Raw genomic sequence first — 19181 nt, 5'->3', positions numbered from 1 at the left:
CACCCCCCGCACCCCCAGGATGCCCTGCGTCCTCCCCCAGAAGATCACATGGCTCCGGTTGGGGTGGAGTGTAGGATGTTTTGGTGCAAGGGATGTCGCAGTTGTATGGGGCAGACTGGTTGGGCTGGGTGCTCTTTACCTTTTCGTCATTGTTCATTGATCATAAGTTTACATGTAACTTCAGGGCTGCTGACCGAGGGCGGTGCGGCTCTTTGTCGGCTGGCGCAGACACGATGGGCCGAAATGGCCTCCTTCTGCGCTGTAGATTTCTGTTTCTATGTTTCTAAACGTGGCAAATGCAGTGTCTGTGCTGCAGAAGGGAGTACAACTTATGGGAGGGCCTCAAACAGAAAGTAATGGAGACGATTGGATGAGACAGTTTACAGTGGAGGAGATGGGACCTGTTCTCATTTTCCAGATGATCTTATAGTAGTACACCTGTAGTAGTATTTGGCCAAAAGGGAGAAACTGTGTAACATAAGGTGGTAGCACCATATTGGGTAATGAACAGATTGGCTGGGTACTCTTCAAGTGTGCACAAACATACAATATGCAAATTGTGGCTGTTGTATCAAGCAGAGTAATCTGGGGTCTGGTAGTCGAAGAATAATATAGCATTGATGTGGTGCCCATTCAGGGTCACTGAATGAGGACCTTGGTTGTATAGAAGTCTGCTGATTGCATGTTGAGTGCCAGAAAGATAGCTGGAGGATCAGTTCTGGTATTGAGATCCAAGGTTTAATGGTCCGAAGACATGACTTCAGGTTCTACATGTACTCTGACGACACCCAGCTCTACTTCACCACCACCTTTGCTGACCCTTCGACTGCCTCTGTGTTATCAGACTGCTTGTCCGACATCCAGTGCTGGATTTCCTCCAATTAAACATTGGGAAAACCAAACCAATCGTCTTCAGCTCCCCGCCACAAACTCTGTTCCCTCGCTACCAATTCCATCCCCCTCCTGACCACTGAACTACACTGTGCAACCTCTGTGTCCTATTTGATCCAGAGCTGAGCTTATGACCCCTTTTCCTCTCTATCACAAAGCCCCCCTACATTCACCTATATAACATTGCCCATCTCCACCCTTCTCACCTTATTTGCTGCTGATACCCTCATCCATGCTTTTGTTACCTCCAGAATCAACTATTCAAATGCTCTCCTGTCCGGCCCTACCATCTTCCACTCTTCATAAACTTGAGCTCATTCAAAGCTCTGCTGCCTATATCCTAAACTGCACCAAGTCTTGTACATTCATTACTCCTAAGCTCGCTGACCTGCATTGGCTCCCGGTCCATCAACTCCTCGATTTTACAATTCTCATCCCAGTGTTCAAATCTCTCCATGGCCTCGCTCCTCCCTATCTCACAAGCCTTCTCCACTACATAAGCAGTGTGCACTGGCTGTGTTCATAGTTACTTTGATAAACTTTCTTTTCACCCACAGCAACTAATCTGTATCAACAAACATTCTTTAAGGAGACAGAAGGTATACAATATTAGTGTAGCTTTGTTTGGAATTTAATTTTTCATGACATCCATAGAATAAGATCAAAACTTTTATAAAAGGGAGCATTTAATAAAAAAGGCAGTATCTCTTACAATCCAGTATTAAGTTAATCACTAGTGATAACTTTGCGCAGGATATTTGAAGACTTGCAAGATACGTGCCATATGGTATCTGAGAATGGTTTAAGTTACAGTCAAAAGCTTTAAGATTGGAAAAATACCAACTGTTTGAATGGGAAATTACAATACCCAGTGTTAATTACACGTAATCATGTGCAGCTTAACTAAAATATAGAGTTCTCCCCTCCTAGTTTCCTTAAGGTGTTGGCTTCCACCGGTGTACAGATTCATAGCACCAGTCACTTGTAACTTGTAAAAGTGAATACTCTTCATGCGTTGGCCTAGATAATTACTGTTGGCAGACTACACAGAATAGGGGACACCACAGGCTAGCCTATCCTTACTTGATCACCACATATGCACACTTTTCAGTGAGAGTCGTTTGGTAGCTAACAGGAGCTGATACACTGGTAGATTTTCTCTTTCCTAGATCACAGCAGAATTATAACACCTTTGCATAGTTGACAATGGCTAATTCAACACAAACCAGAATTCAAAGGTGTCTGACTCAAGTTTAAATACACATAATACCAGTCAAAATGATTTTAAAAAGCAATGATTGGCCATTCTCTGATAGAATGGGATCAATAATTCAATAAGTAGATTCCACTGCAAGATATTTTTGATATACAGGTACCTGCTTCAGTTGAAAAGGTATTTGTTCAATGGAGAAAAAATTAAATCCAATTTGTTTCTAGCAACTCAAAAAGTAATATGTAAATGCCACTCATGACTAATTATTGTGGTCTTGTCTGTACACGGCTTGTATACATCACAGCTGTACATTGTGAAAATTTGGGTGAGGTTCAAAATATCAGGAACTTTAAATGTCACCTGTACAATAACATCCATGCTTTGATAAATCTGATGCAATAAACACATTTTGCTTTGAAGGCCAAAAATATATTTTTTCTTTTAATTTATGCTATTGTTATTTCAGTAATATGATCCCAAATTCTTATGATTTGGTGTAAATTTGGTAACAAATAGCTAATAAAACAGTAACAATTTTTCTGAAATTGATATCCCTCTTTTCCTTTCAGCAATTCACACTTATACAGAACTGTACATGTAAAAATGTTTCAGAATGCTTCACAAGGGGGAGAAATGAATGCAGAGTAGGTGTAGAGGAATTTGGGCTGGGGATACTGAAAGCACAGAGATAGATATCCATGAGAAGTTTGAAAGCAGAAAGAGAGGTAAAAAAGCAAAGAGAATTTCAGAGGCAGGAGCATAATGGCCGAGGTTCAAGGCCCAGACCAAACTAGTTGGGAGCAGCAGCGGGAGCGGGCGGACCTGTGAGGAAAGCTGCGGCATTGGGGTCAAAAGTAAGAAAGAATTAAAAAGTAATCGAAGTGTGACATCACAGCCAAAAGGGTAAGTGATTGGCTGGTTGATTGCTGAGTAGTTTTCTTTTTTTTAATCTTTTTTCTTTTTCTTAGCAGTAAGAAACATTGTCATTGTTGCCAAATTAATTAATTAAATGGTTAATTCATGGCAGGAGAGCCCAGACCTGTGTCATGCAACTCCTGTGCTATGTGGGAAATCAGGGATGGTTCCAGTGTCCCTGACTACTATGTGTGCGGGAAGTCCACGGATTCACTCTGGAGCATCCGCAATGCTGAGGATGTCGTGAATAGCACATTTAGTGAGTTGGTCACACCGCAGGTAAAGGTACACAGGCAGATAGGGAATGGGTGACCATCAGGAATAGCAGTAGAAGGAAGGTAGTGCAGGGGTCCCCTGCAGTCATCTCCCTCCAAAACAGATGTACCACCTTGGGTACTGTTGGGGGAGATGGCTCATCAGGGGAAGGCAGCAGCAGCCAAGTTCATGGCACCATGGGTGGCTCTGCTGCACAGGAGGGCAGGAAAAAGAGTGGGAGGGCTATAGTGGTAGAGGATTCTATTGTAAGAGGAAATAGATAGGCGTTTCTGCGGCCGCAAACGAGACTCCAGGATGGTATGTTGCCTCCCTGGTGCAAGGGTCAAGGATGTCTCGTAGCGGCTGCAGGGCATTCTGGAGGGGGAGGGTGAACAGCCAGTTGTCGTGGTGCATGTAGGTACCAACGATATAGGTAAAAAGCGGAATGAGGTCTTACAAGCTGAAATTAGGGAGCTAGGAGTTAAATTAAAAGGTAGGACATCAAAGATAGTAATCTCAGGATTGCTACCAGTACCACGTGCTAGTCAGAGTAGAAATAGCAGGATAGTTAAGATGAACATGTAGCTTGAGGAATGGTGCAGGAGGGAGGGATTAAAATTCCTGGGATATTGGAACCGGTTCTGGAAGAGGTGGGACCAGTACAAACCGGACGGTCTGCGCCTGGGCCGGAGCGGAACCGATGTCCGAGGGGGAGTGTTTGCTAGTGCTATTGGGGAGAATTTAAACTAGTAGGGCAGGGGGATGGGAACCTATGCAGGGAGACAGAGGGAAGTAAAATGAGGTCAGAAGCAAAAGGTATAAAAGGAGAAAAGTGGAAGTGGAGGGCAGAAAAATCAAAGGCAAAAATCAAAAAGGGCCACATTACAAGATCATTCTAAAAGGACAAAGAGTGTTAGAAAAACAAGCCTGAATGCTCTGTATCTCAATGCGAAGAGCATTCGTAATAAGGTGGATGAATTAACTGCGCACATAGCTGTTAACGGATATGATGTAATTGGGATTATGGAGACATGGCTACAGGGTGACCAAGGCTGGGAACTCAACATCCAGGAGTATTCAACATTCAGGAACGATAGACTGAAAGGAAAAGGAGGTGGGGTAGCGTTGCTGGTTAAAGAGGAGATTAACGCAATAGTAAGGAAGGACATTAGCGTGGATAAGATGGAATATGTATGGGTAGAGCTGCGGAACACCAAAGAGCAGAAAACCCTAGCGGGAGTTGTGTACAGACCACCAAACAGTGGTAGTGAGGTTGGGGATGGCATCAAACAGGAAATTAGGGATGCATGCAATAAAGGTACAGCAGTTATCATGGCTGACTTTAATCTACATATAGATTGGGGTAAACAAACTCGTAGCAATACGATAGGGGAGGATTTCCTGGAGTGTGTAAAGGATGGATTTTTGGACCAATATGTTAAGGAACCAACTACAAAGCTGGCCATCCTAGACTGGGTGTTGTGTAATGAGAGAGGATTAATTAGCAATCTTGTTGTGCGAAGCCCCTTGGGGAAGAGTGACCATAATATGGTAGAATTCTTCATTCAGATGGAGAGTGATACAGTTATTTCAGAGACTAGAGTCCTGAACTTAAGGAAAGGTAACTTCGACGGTATGAGACGTGAATTGGCTAGGATAGACTGGCAAATGATACTTAAAGGGTTGACGGTGGATAGGCAATGGCAGATATTTAAAGATCACATGGATGAACTTCAACAATTCTACATCCCTGCCTGGCGTAAAAATAAAACGGGGAAGGTGGCTCAACCCTGGCTTACAAGGGAAATTAGGGATAATATTAAATCCAAGAAAAGGCATATAAATTGGCCAAAAAAAGCAGCAAACCTGAGGACTGGGAGAAATTTAGAATTCAGCAGAGGAGGACAAAGGGTTTAATTAGAAGGGGAAAAATAGAATATGAGAGTAAGCTTGCAGGGAACATAAAAACTGACTACAAAAGCTTCTACAGATATGTGAAGAGATAAAGATTAGTGAAGCCAAATGTGGGTCCCTTACAGTCAGAATCAGGTGAATTTATAATGGGGAACAAAGAAATGGCAGACCAATTGAACAAATACTTTGGTTCTGTCTTCACTAAGGAAGACACAAATAACCTTCCGGAAATACTAGGGGACCGAGGGTCTAGCAAGAAGGAGGAACTAAAGGAAATCCTTATTAGTCAGCAAATTGTATTCGAAAAATTGATGGGATTGAAGGCTGATAAATCCCCAGGGCCTGATAGTCTGCATCGTAGAGTACTTAAGGAAGTGGCCCTAGAAATAGTGGGTGCATTGGTGGTCATTTTCCAACATTCTATAGACTCTGGATCAGTTCCTATGGACTGGAGCGCAGTTAATGTAACCCCACTTTTTAAAAAAGGAGGGAGAGAAAAAACAGGGAATTATAGACTGGTCAGCCTGACATCGGTGGTGGGGAAAATGTTGGAATCAATTATTAAAGATGAAATAGCAGGGCATTTGGAAAGCAGTGACAGGATTGGTCCAAGTCAGCATGGATTTATGAAAGGGAAATCATGTTTGACAAATCTTCTAGAATTTTTTGAGGATGTAACTAGTAGAGTGGACAAGGGGGAGCCAGTGGTTGTGGTGTATTTAGACTTTCAAAAGGTTTTTGACAAGGTCCCACACAAGAGATTGGTGTGCAAAATTAAAGCACATGGTATTGGGGGTAATGTATTGACATGGATAGAGAACTGGTTGGCAGACAAGAAGCAAAGAGTAGGAATAAACGGGTCCTTTTCAGAATGGCAGGCAGTGACTAGTGGGGTACCGCAAGGTTCAGTGCTTGGCCCTTAACTATTCACAGTATACATTAATGATTTAGACAAAGGAATTGAATGTAATATTTCCAAGTTTGCAGATGACACGAAGCTGGGTGGCAGTGTCAGCTGTGAGGAGGATGCCAAGAGGCTACAGGGTGACTTGGACAGTTTAGGTGAGTGGGCAAATGCATGGCAGATGCAGTATAATGTAGATAAATGTGAGGTTATCCACTTTGGTGGCAAAAACAGGAAGGCAGAATATTATCTGAATGGTAACAGATTAGTAAAAAGGGAGGTGCAACAAGACCTGGGTGTCATGGTACATCAGTCATTGAAAGTTGGCATGCAGGTACAGCAGGCGGTGAAGAAGGCAAATGGCATGTTGGCCTTCGTAGCGAGAGGATTTGAGTATAGGAGCAGGGAGGTCTTACTGCAATTGTACAGGGCCTTGGTGAGACCACACTTTGAATATTGTGTACAGTTTTGGTCTCCTAATCTGAGGAACGTCATTCTTGCTATTGAGGGAATGCATCGAAGATTCACCAGACTGATTCCCGGGATGGCAGGACTGACATGAAGAAAGAGTGGATCGACTAGGCTTATATTCACTGGAATTTATAAGAATGAGAGGGGATCTCATAGAAACATAACATTCTAACCTCCCCTCTATCCATATTGGTTCCATGTTCAAACTGGTCTTGACTACCCATATGCAATAGTGTCGTATATATTAATGATTTAAGACTTAAATGTAGGGGGCATGATAAAGCAATTTGAAGATGATACAAAAATCCGCAGTGAGGAGGAAAACTCTCGACTGCAGAAAGATATCGATGAGCTGGTCAGTTGGGCAGAAAAGTGGCAAATGGAATTCAATCAGGAAAAGCGTGAGGGAATGCATTTCGGGAGGGGCAACAAGGCAAAGGAATACACAATAAATGGGAGTATGCTGAGAGATGTGGAGGAAGAGAGGGACCTTGGAGTATATGCCCACAGATCCTTGAAGGTAGCAGGACAGGTTGATAAGGTAGATAAAAGACATACGGAATGCTTTCCTCGATTAGCCGAGGCATAGAATACAAGCGCAGAGAAGTTATGTTAGAACTGTATACATTAGTTGGGTCATAGCTTGAATACTGCATTGGTTCTGGTCACCACATAAGAAATAGGAGCAGGAGTGGGCCATTTGGCACCTTGAGCCTGCTCCTCCATTTAATAAGATTATAGCTGATCTGATCATGGATTCAGCTCCACTTCCCTGCCCGCTCCCCATAACCCATTATTCTCTTATTGCTCAAAAATCTGTCGATCACCGCCTTAAATATATTCAATGACCCAGCCTCCACAGCTCTCTGGGGCAGAGAATTCCACAGATTTACAACACTCAGAGAAGAAATTGCTCATCTCAGTTTTAAATGGGTGGCTCCTTATTCTGAGACTATGCCCCCTACTTTTAATTTAGTCTATGACGAGAAATATCCTCTCTGCAACCACCTTGTTGAGCCCCCTCATTATCTTATATGTTTCGATAAGATCACCTCTCATTCTTCTGAACTCCAATGAGTATAGGCCCAACCTACTCAACCTATCTTCAGAAGTCAATTCCCTCATCTCCAGAATCAACATAGTGAACCTTCTCTGAACAGTCTCCAAAGCAAGTATATCTTTCCTTAAATACAGAGACCAAAATGGTATGCAGTACTCCAGGTGTGGCCTCACCAATACCCTGTACAGTTGTAGCAAGACTCACCTGCTTTTATACTCTATCCCCCTTGCAATAAAGCCAACATTCCATTTGCCTTCCTGATTACATGCTGTACCTGCATACTAACTTTTTGTGTTTCATGCACAAGGACCCCCAGGTCCCTCTGTATTGCAGCACTTTGCAATTTTTCTCCATTTAAATAATAATTTGATTTTCTATTTTTTCTGCCAAAGTGGATAACCTCACATTTTCCCCATATTATACTCCATGTGCCAAATTTTTGCCCACTCACTTAGCCTGCCTATACAGGTGCAGCATCCAAAATCCGGAGTTCCAGAATCCGGAATGTTCCGGAATCCAGACCGATTGGTGGCAGGGTCGTGCGGAGTCCTTAAAATTTTCCGAAATCCGGACCCTGCCGACCTCGAGGTGTCGCCGCAGCCCGACCTCGGGCCTCGCCTCGCCGCCGCTGCCCGACCGTGGGGCCTTCTCGCCAGCCCACCCGAACACCTCGGGGCCTCCTCGCCAGCCCGCCCGAATATTTCCTCCAAAACGGGGCCGCCCGACCAGCTCTTCGGTGGGGTACCACCTCCCCCCCACCCCACCCCCCCCACCCCTCCCCTCCCCACCCACCACCCCCCTCCCCTCCCCACCCACCACCCCCCTCACCACCCCACCACCCCCCTCCCCACCCCCCTCCCCACCACCTCCCCACCCACCCCAACCCTCCCCACCCCACACACCACCCCCCCCACCCCAACCCTCCCCACCCACCACCCTCACCCACCCCACCCACCACCCTCACCCACCCCTCATCCCCCCACCCCACCACCCTCACCCACCCCACCCCTCATCCCCCCCACCCCTCACCCCCCCCAACCACTCATCCCCCCCACCCCTCACCCCCCCCAACCACCCACCACCCCCCCCACCCCTCACCACCCCCCCACCCCTCACCATCCCACCCACCACCCCCCACCCAACCCCTCAACCCACCACCCCCCCACCCCTCACCCCCCCCAACCACCCACCACCCCCCCACCCCTCACCACCCCCCCACCCCTCACCATCCCACCCACCACCCCCCCAACCACCCCACACCCCACCCCACCCCTCCCACCCACCAACCCCCCCCCACCCACCAACCAACCCCCCCCCTCCCCACCCACCAACCCCCCCCCCCACCCACCAACCAACCCCCCCCCTCCCCACCCACCAACACCCCCCCACCCCACCCACCAACCCCCCCTCCCCACCCACTGGAATATTAGGTCCTTCATTGAAACGCCTGTGAACATCCCTTTTTGGCGGGAAAGCAAGTCATCCTCATTTCGAGGGACTGCCTATGATGATGATGAATAATGGATTCCAGACAGATGTTAGGCTAACTGGTCTATAGTTTCCTGCTTTCTGTCTGGCTCCTTTTTTTAAATAGGGACATTACATTTGCAGTTTTCCAATCCGCTGGCACCACCCCAGAATCCAAGGAATTTTGGTAGATTATAACCAATGTATCCACTATCAGTGCAGCCACTTGTTTTAAGACCCTAGGATGCAAGCCAGAAGGTCCAGAGGATATGTCTGTCTTTAGTCCCATTATTTTACCGAGTACTACTTCTTTAGTGATACTGATTGTATTAAGTTCCTCCTTTGATTATCCAGTATTGGGATATTTTTAGTGTCTTCGACTGTGAAGACCGATACAAAATATTTGGTCAAAATCTCTGCCATTTCCCTGTTCCCCATTATTAATTCCCCAGTCTCATCCTCTAAGGGACCAACATTTACTTTAGCCACTCTTTTCCTTTTTATGTACCTGTAGAAACTCTTACTATCTGTTTTTATATTTTGTGCTAGTTTGCTTTCATAATTTATCTTCGTTCTCTTTATTTATTTATTTTTTTAGTCGTTCTTTCCTGGTTTTTAAAAAGTTTCCCGACCCTCTGGCCTCCCACTAGTCTTGGCCACTTTGTATGCCCTTTTTTCAATTTGATACCATCCCTTATTTCCTTAGTTAGCCACGGATGGTTATGCCTTCACTTAAAATCTTTCCTTCTCATTGGAATATATTTTTTGTTGAGAATTATGAAATAACTTCTTAAATGTCTGCCACTACTCATCAACTGTCCCACACTTTAATCTATTTTCACAGTCCACTTTAGCCAACTCTGCCTTCATACCTTTGTAGTCTCCTTTGTTTAAGCTTCGGACACTGGTTTGAGGTCCAACTTTCTCACCCTCCAACTAAATTTGAAATTCCACCATGTTATAGTCACTCATTCCTAGAGGATCCTTTACTAGGAGATCGCTTATTAATCCTGTCTCATTACACAGTACCAGATCTAAGATAACCTGCTCCCTGGTTGGTTCCGCATCATACTGTTCAAGGAAACTATCCCGGATACACTCTATGAACTCTTCCTCAAGGCGACCCTGGCCAATTTGATTTGTCCAATCAATATGAAGGTTAAAATCGCCCATGATTATTGACGTTCCTTTTTTACAAGCCTCCATTATTTCTTGATTTATACTCTGTCCAACAATGTAGCTACAGTTAGGGGGCCTATAGACTACACACCAGCGACTTTTTCCCTTATTATTTCTTATCTCCATCCAAACTGATTCAACATCTTGATCTTCTGAGCCAATATTATTTCTCATTAACCCACTGATCTCATCCTTTATTAAAAGAGCTACCCCAACTCCACATTACAGGAAGGATGGGATTGCACTAGAAAGGGTTCAGAGGGGATTTACGAGGATATTGCCAGGACTGGAAAACTTTAGCTATGAGGAAAGATTGGATCGACTGGGGTTGTTTTCCTTGGAACAGAGGAGGCTGAGGGAAGATTTAATTGAAGTGTATAAAATTATGAGGGACCTAGATAGAGTGGATAGAAAGGACCTATTTTCCGTCGCAGAGGGGTCAATGACCAGGGGGCATAGATTTAAAGTAGTTGGTAGAAGGATTAGAGGGGAGATGAGGAAACATTTCTTCACCCAGAGGGTGGTGGGAGTCTGGAACTCACCGCCTGAAAGGGTGGTAGAGGCAAAAACCCTCATCACATTTAAAAAATACTTGGACGTGCACTTAAAAAGCCGTAATCTGCAGGGCTATGGCCCTAGTGCTGGAAGGTGGGATGAGGCTGGGTAGCTCTTTTTCGATCGGCACGGTCACGGTGGGCCGAATGGCCTTCTTCTGTGTCGTAATTTTTCTATGATTCTATACAATGCTATTGAAGATCAATGAATAATACATGAAAAGTCTTGCGTATAAATCACTTTCTGTCGCACGTGTCATATGTTAGCTTAACTTCTGACTTACCATTAGTAATACCATGGTAGATCTGCTGGTAATATTAAAAGACTTAAATTTTGTTCATTTTTTTCAGTTCTGATGAATGGTTCATACCTGAAACATCAACTTATCTGTTGTCCCCAAAGATGCTGACGGACCCCATGAGTATTCCCAGCATTTTCCAGTTCCGTTTCAACCAAGGCGGGGAATTGGTGAATCGATGGGATTGAGTTGCGATCTATGGGATTGAGGAAGTGTGGAGCGAAATGTTGGAATTAAGGAAGGTTCGGGAATGTTTGGAAAAATTCAGCAGGGGACAAGAATGTTTAGGAAATGCAGGAATAAGTGTGACAAGGTCCAGGAGGAGAGCAAGAAAGTGCAGAAGGAAATAAACAGAAGATAGAGTAAGTGAAGGTAAATTTAACCGAGCTCTCTTAGAGAAGGTCTCAGGGGTAAGGAGCAGCAACATCATGGAGTGAATTGTAGATGACAATGACAATTTTGAAATAAATGTGTTGGGGGGGGCGGAATTGGGAGTCAATCAAGTTTGGTAAGGACAAGAGTGATAGGGAGCAGGACATTGTGCAGAACAGTGGATCTTTAAAAGTTAGCAAGCATACTTTAGAATCATAACAGCACAGCATGAGGCCATTTGGCCAGTCGAGCCTGTGCCATCTTTCTGCAAGAGCACTTCAGCTAGTCTCAATCTCCCACCCTATCCCCATAGCCCTGCAATTTTTTTTCCTTCAGGTATTTATCCAATTCCTTTTTGAAAGCCACGACTGAATCTGCCTCCACCACCCTTTCAGGCAGTGCATTCCAGATCATAACCACTCGCTGTGTAAAGAAAAGTTTTTCCTCATGTTGCCTTGGGATCTTCTGCCAATCACCTTAAATCTGTGTCCTCTGGTTCTCAACCCTTCTGCCAATGGAACAGTTTCTCTCTATATACTCTGTCTGGACCCATTAAGATTCTGAACACCTCTATTAAATCTCCTCTCGATCTTCTCTGCTCTAAGGAGAACAATCCCAGCTTCACCAGTCTATCCACAAAACTGAAGTCCCTTATCCCTGGAACCTTTCTTGTGAATCTTTTCTGCATCTTCTCTAAAGCCTTCACAAGCTTCTTAAAGTGCAGTGCCAAGAATTGGACACAGTATTCCAGTTGTGGACCAACCAGTGTTTTATAAAGTTCTATCATAATTTCCTTACTTTTGTACTCTATGCCTCTATCTATAAAGCCCAGGATCCTGTATGTTTTTTTTAAACTGTTTTCTCAACCTGCTTTGCCACCTTTAATGATTTGTGCACATATACCCCCAGTCTCACTGTTCCTGCACCCCTTTTAGAATTGTAAACCCTTTGAAGTAATCAAGACTGGAGATGACAAAGGAGCTCATAAAGGTTTCATTAGTAGGTAAGTATAAGATAGGAGTGAGGGCAGGCAATGCTGCAGGAGGTATAAGTAGGCAGTATTGGAGGGTACCAAGAATGTGGGGATTGAACCGGAGGTCAATGTCAAATAGCAGGACGGGAACCAATGCCCTAGGGGGAGTGTTTGCTAGTGTTGTTGGGGAGGGTTTAAACTAATATGGCAGGAGGATGAGAATCTATGCAGAGAGACAGATGGAAGAAAAATAGGGGCAGAAGGAAAAGGTAAAAAGGAGATAAGGAAAGATGGAGGGCAGAGAAATCAAAAATCAAAAAGGACCACATTACAACATAATTCTAAAAGGTCAGAGAGTGTTAAAAAAACAAGCCTGAAGCCTCTGTGTCTCAATGCGAGGAGCATTCATTGAAACATAGAAAATAGTTGCAGGGGCAGGCCTTTCGGCCCTTCAAGCCTGCACCACCATTCAATAAGATCATGGCTGATCATTCACCTCAGTACCCCTTTCCTGCTTTCTCTCCATACCCCTTGATCCCTTTAGCCGTAAGGGCCATATCCAACTCCCTCTTGAATATATCTAACGAACTGGCATCAACAACTCTCTACGGAAGAGAATTCCACAGGTTAACAACTCTCTGAGTGAAGAAGTTTCTCCTCATGTCGATCCTAAATGGCTTACCCCTTATCCTTAGTCTGTGACCCCAGGTTCATTCGAAACATTCTTCCTGCATCTAACATGTCCAGTCCCGTCAGAATTGCATATGTTTCCATGAGATCCCCTCTCATTTTCTAAATTCCAGTGAATACAGGCCCAGTCGATCCAGTCTCTCCTCATATATCAGTCCTGCGATCCCAGGCATCAGTCTGGTGAATCTTCGCTGCACTCCCTCAACAGCAAGAACGTCCTTCCTCAGATTAGGAGACCAAAACTGAACACAATATTCCAGGTGAGGCCTCACCAAGGCCCTTTACAGCTGCAGCAAGACCTCCCTGCTCCTAAACTCAAATCCCCTAGCTATGAAGGCTAACATGCCATTTGCCTTCTTCACCGCCTGCTGCACCTGCATGCCAACCTTCAATGACTGATGCACCATGACACCCAAGTCTCGTTGTAGTTACCCTTTTCCTAATCTGCCGCCATTCAGATAATATTCTGCTTTCATGTTTTTGCCATCAAAGTGGATAAACTCACATTTATCCATATTATACTGCATCTGCCATGCATTTGCCCACACTTAACCTTTCCAAGTCACCCTGCAGCCTCTTAGCATCCTCCTCACAGCCTCCCAGATTAGTGTCATCTGCAAACTTGGAGATATTACTCTCAATTCCTTCATCTAAATTATTAATGTATATTGTAAATAGCTGGGATCCCAGCACTGAACCTTGCGGTACCCCACTAGTCACTGTCTGCCATTCTGGAAAGGACCCGTTTATTCCTACTCTTTGCTTCCTGTCTGCCAACCAGTTCTCTATCCACATCAATACCATGTGCTTTAATTTTGCACACCAAGCTATTGTGTGGGACCTTGTCAAAAGTCTTTGGAAAGTCCAAATACACCACATCCACTGGATCTCCCTTGTCCACTCTACTAGTTACATCGTCAAAAAATTCTAGAAGATTTGTCAAGCATGATTTCCCTTTCATAAATCTATGCTGACTTGGACCGATCCTGTCACTGCTTTCCAAATGCGCTGCTATTTCATCTTTAATAATTGATTCCAACATTTTCCCCACCACTGATGGCAGGCTAACCGGTAATACGGTGGATGAATTAACTGCGCAGATAGCTATTAATGGATATGATGTCATTGGGATTACAGAGACATAGCTCCAGGGTGACCAAGGCTGGAAACTCAACATCCAAGGGTATTCAATATTCAGGAAGGATAGATAGAAAGGAAAAGGAGATGGAGTAACATTGCTGGTTAAAGAGGAGATTAACGCAATAGTAAGGAAGGACATTAACTTGGATGATGTGGAATCTGTATGGGTAGAACTGCGGATCACCAAAGGGCAGAAAACGCTGGTGGGAGTTGTGTACAGACCACCAAACAGTGGTAGTGAGGTTGGGGATGGCATCAAACAGGAAATTAGGGATGCGTGCAATAAAGGTACAGCAGTTATCACGGGTGATTTTAATCGACATATAGATTGGGCTAACCAAACTGGTAGCAACATAGTGGAGGAGGATTTCCTCGAGTGTAGAAGGGATGGTTTTCGAGACCAATATGTCGAGGAACCAACTACAGAGCAGGCTATCCTAGATTGGGTCTTGTGTAATGAGAGAGGATTAATTAGCAATCTTGTTGTGCGAGGCCCCTTGGGGAAGAGTGACCATAATATGGTCGAATTCTTCATTAAGGAGGAGAGTGACACAGTGACACAGAGACTAGGGTGCTGAACTTAAAGAAAGGTAACTTCGATGGTGAGAGGTGAATTGACTAGGCTAGACTGGCGAATGATACTTAAAGGGTTGACGGTGGATAGGCAATGGCAGACATTGAAAGATCACATGGATGAACTTCAACAATTGTACATCCCTGTCTGACATAAAAATAAAATGGGGAAGGTGGCTCAACCGTGGCTATCAAGGGAAATTAGGGATAGTGTTAAATTCAAGGAAGAGGCATGTAAATTGGCCAGAAAAAGCAGCAAACCTGAGGACTGGGAGAAATTTACAATTCAGCAGAGGACAAAGGGTTTAATTAGGAGGGGGGAAATAGAGTATGAGAGTAAACTTGCAGGGAACATAAAAACTGACTGCAAAAGCGTCGATAGATCTGTGAAGAGAAAACGATTAATGAAGACAAATGTAGGTCCCTTGCAGTCAGAATCAGGTGAATTTATAATGGGGAACAAAGAAATGGCAGACCAATTGAACAAATACTTTGCTTCTGTCTTCACTAAGGAAGACACAAATAACCTTCCGGAAATACTAGGGGACCGAGGGTCTAACAAGAAGGAGGAACTGAAGGAAATCCTTATTAGTCATCAAATTGTGTTAGGGAAATTGATGGGATTGAAGGTCGATAAATTCCCAGGGCCTGATAGTCTGCATCCCAGAGTACTTAAGGAAGTGGCCCTAGAAATAGTGGACGCATTGATGATCATTTTCCAACATTTTATAGATTCTGGATCAGTTCCTATGGACTGGAGGGTAGCTAATGTAACCCCATTTTTTTTAAAAAGGGAGAGAGAAAACAGGGAATTATACATCGATTAGCCCGACATCGGTAGTGGGGAAAATGTTGGAATCAATTATTAAAGATGAAATAGCAGCGCATTTGGAAAGCAGTGACAGGATCGGTCCAAGTCAGCATGGATTTATGAAAGGGAAATCATGCTCGACAAATCTTCTAGAATTTTTTGAGGATGTAACTAGTAGAGTGGACAAGGGAGAACCAGTGGATGTGGTGTATTTGGACTTTCAAAAGGCTTATGACAAGGTCCCGCACAAGAGATTAGTGTGCAAAATGAAAGCACGTGATATTGCGGGTAATGTACTGACATGGATAGAAAACTGGTTGGCAGGCAGGAAGGAAAGAGTAGGAATAAACGGGTCTTTTTCAGAATGGCAGGCAGTGACTAGGAGTACCGCAAGGTTCAGTGCTGGGCCTGTAGCTATTTACAATATACATTAATGATTTGGATGAATGAATTGAATGTAATATCTCCAAGTTTGCAGATGACACTAAGCTGGGTGGCAGTGTGAGCTGTGAGGAGGACGCTAAGAGGCTGCAGTGTGACTTGGACAGGTTAGGTGAGTGGGCAAATGCATGGCAGATGTAGTATAATGTGGATAAATGTGAGATTATCCACTTGTGGCAAAAACAGGGAGGCAGAATATTATCTGAATGGTGGCGGGAGCGCAAGCAGCGGGGAGTCTGGGGACGTTGGAGCGGCCTATAAAGGCCCAGCAGTCATCGAGGAGGCGGGAGTGCAAGCAGCGGGGAGTGCAGGGACGTCGGAGCGGCCTATAAAGGCCCAGCAGTCGGTGCAGCTGCAGCAGGGAGAGAGGCAAAAAAGAAGTAGAAAGAAATCGAAAGGTGACGTCACAGCCAAGGGGATAAGTGATCGGTGAGTAGTTTTTCTTTTTCTTTTCTTTATCAGTAAGTAACCTTCAGCATTATTGTTGCCAAATTAAGTTAATCTAATGGTTAAGTCATGGCAGGACAGCTCAGATACGTGTTATGCTCCTCCTGTACAATGTGGGAAGTCAAGGACGCTTCCAGTGTCCCTGACGACTGCATATGCAGGAAGTGTATCCGGCTGCAGCTCCTGACAGACCGCATTGCGGCACTGGAGCTGCGGGTGGATTCACTCTGGAGCATTCACGATGCAGAGAATGACGTGAATAGCACGTTTACTGAGTTGGTCTTCCTACAGGTAAAGGTTACACAGCCAGGTAGGGGATGGGTGACCAACAGGAAGAGCAGTGGAAGGAAGGTAGTGCAGTGATCCCCTACGGTCATCCCCCTGCAAAACAGATACACCGCTTTGGGTGCTGTTGAGGGGGATGATTCATCAGGGGAGAGCAGCAGCAGTCAAGTTCATGGCACCGTGCATGGCTCTGCTGCACAGGAGGACAGGAAAAAGAGTGGGAGAGCTATAGTGATAGGGGATTCAATTGTAAGGGGAACAGATAAGACGTTTTTGCGGCCGCAACCGAGACTCCAGGATGGTATGTTGCCTCCCTGGTGCAAGGGTCAAGGCTGTCTCGGAGCGGGTGCAGGACATTTTTGAAGGGGGAGGGTAAACAGCCAGTTGTCGTGGTGCATATAGGTGCTGATGATATAGGTAAAAAACGTGATGAGGTCCTACAACATGAATTTAGGGAGCTAGGAGCTAAATTAAAAAGTGGGACCTCAAAAGTAGTAATCTCAGGATTGCTACCAGTGCCACGTGCTAGTCAGAATAGGAATTGCAGGATAGCTCAGATGAATACGTGGCTTGAGGAGTGGTGCAGAAGGGAGGGATTCAAATTCCTGGGACATTGGAACTGATTCTGGGAGAGGTGGGACCAGTACAAACAGGACGGTCTGCACCTGGGCAGGACCGGAACCAATGTCCTAGGGGAAGTGTTTGCTAGTGCTGTTGGGGAGGGTTTAAACTAATATGGCAGGGGGATGGGAACCTATGCAGGGAGACAGAGGAAAGTAAAATGGGGGCAGAAGCAAAAGATAGAAAGAAAAGTAAAAGTGGAGGGCAGAGAAACCCAAGGCAAAAAGCAAAAAGGGACACATTACAGCAAAATTCTAAAGGGGCAAAGGGTGTTAAAAAGACAAGCCTGAAGGCTCTGTGCCTCAATGCGAGGGGTATTCGCAATAAGGTGGACGAATTAACTGCGCGGATAGCAGTTAACGGATATCATGTAATTGGCATCACGGAGACATGGCTCCAGGGTGACCAAGGCTGGGAACTCAACATTTCGGAAGGATAGACAGAAAGGAAAAGGAGGTGGGGTGGTGTTGCTGGTTAAAGAGGAAATTAATGTAATAGTAAAGAAGGACATTAGCTTGGATGATGTGGAATCTGTATGGGTGGTGCTACGGAATACCAAAGGGCAGAAAACGCTAGTGGGAGTTGTGTACAGACCACCAAACAGTAGTAGTGAGGATGGGGACAGCATCAAACGAGAAATTAGGGACGCGTGCAATAAAGGTACAGCAGTTATCATAGGTGACTTTAATCTACATATTGATTGGGCTAACCAAACTGATAGCAATGCGGTGGAGGAGGATTTCCTGGAGTGTATTAGGGATGGTTTTCCAGACCAATATGTTGAAGAGCCAACGAGTGGGCTGGCCATCCTAGACTGGGTGATGTGTAATGAGAAAGGACTAATTAGCAATCTTGTTGCGAGGCCCCTTGGGGAAGAGTGACCATAATATGGTAGAATTCTTTATTACGATGGAGAGTGATACAGTTAATTCAGAGCCTAGGGTCCTGAACTTAAGGAAGGTAACTTTGATGGTATGAGACATGAATTGGCTAGAATAGACTGGCGAGTGAGACTTAAAGAGTTGACGGTGGATAGACAATGGCAAACATTTAAAGATTACATGGATGAACTTCAACAATTGTACATCACTGTCTGGAGTAAAAATAAAACGGGGAAGGTGGCTCAACCATGGCTAACAAGAGAAATTAGGGATAGTGTTAAATCGAAGAAAGAGGTAAATAAATTGGCCAGAAAAAACAGCAAACCTGAGAACTGGGAGCATTTTATAATACAGCAGAGGAGGACAAAGGGTTTAATTAGGAGGGGAAAATAGAACGAGAGGAAGCTTGCTGGGAACATAAAAACTGACTGCAAAAGCTTCTATAGATATGTGAAGAGAAAAAGATTAGTGAAGACAAACGTAGGTCCCTTGCAGTCGGATTCAGATGAATTTATAATGGGGAACAAAGAAATGGCGGAGCAGTTAAAAAATACTTCGGTTTTGTCTTCACGAAGGAAGACACAAATAACCTTCCGGAAATACTAAGCGACCTAGGGTCTAGTGAGAAGGAGGAACTGAAGGAAATCCTAATTAGGCGGGAAATTGTGTTAGGGAAATTGTTGGGATTGAAGGCCGATAAATTTCCAGGGCCTGATAGTCTGCATCCCAGAGTACTTAAGGAAGTAGCCCTAGAAATAGTGGATGTATTAGTGATCATTTTCCAACAGTCTATTGACTCTGGCTCGGTTCCTATGGATTGGAGGG

The 19181-nt window shown here is 44.7% G+C and overlaps 1 protein-coding gene across 5 annotated transcripts in view; it reads right to left on the bottom strand.

Annotated features, from left to right (window-relative positions):
• The window catches only part of rnf41l (ring finger protein 41, like), a 177138-nt gene that overhangs the window by 135491 nt on the left and 22466 nt on the right, over positions 1-19181 (bottom strand). Inside the window, exon 1 of one of the 5 annotated variants that reach the window (XM_070894220.1) lies at positions 11195-11254. The exons of the other annotated variants lie outside the window; for them this stretch is intronic. The gene's annotated coding sequence lies outside the window, so the exon portion shown is untranslated. Of the gene's footprint in view, positions 1-11194; positions 11255-19181 lie in introns of those variants that run through there. 5 annotated transcript variants of the gene reach the window in all.

This window comes from Pristiophorus japonicus, chromosome 1 (assembly GCF_044704955.1).
Source record: "Pristiophorus japonicus isolate sPriJap1 chromosome 1, sPriJap1.hap1, whole genome shotgun sequence".
Classification (NCBI taxonomy): Eukaryota; Metazoa; Chordata; class Chondrichthyes; family Pristiophoridae; genus Pristiophorus; species Pristiophorus japonicus.
Note: the sequence above shows the minus strand (reverse complement) of the source record. Positions and strands in the feature narration are given on the sequence as shown.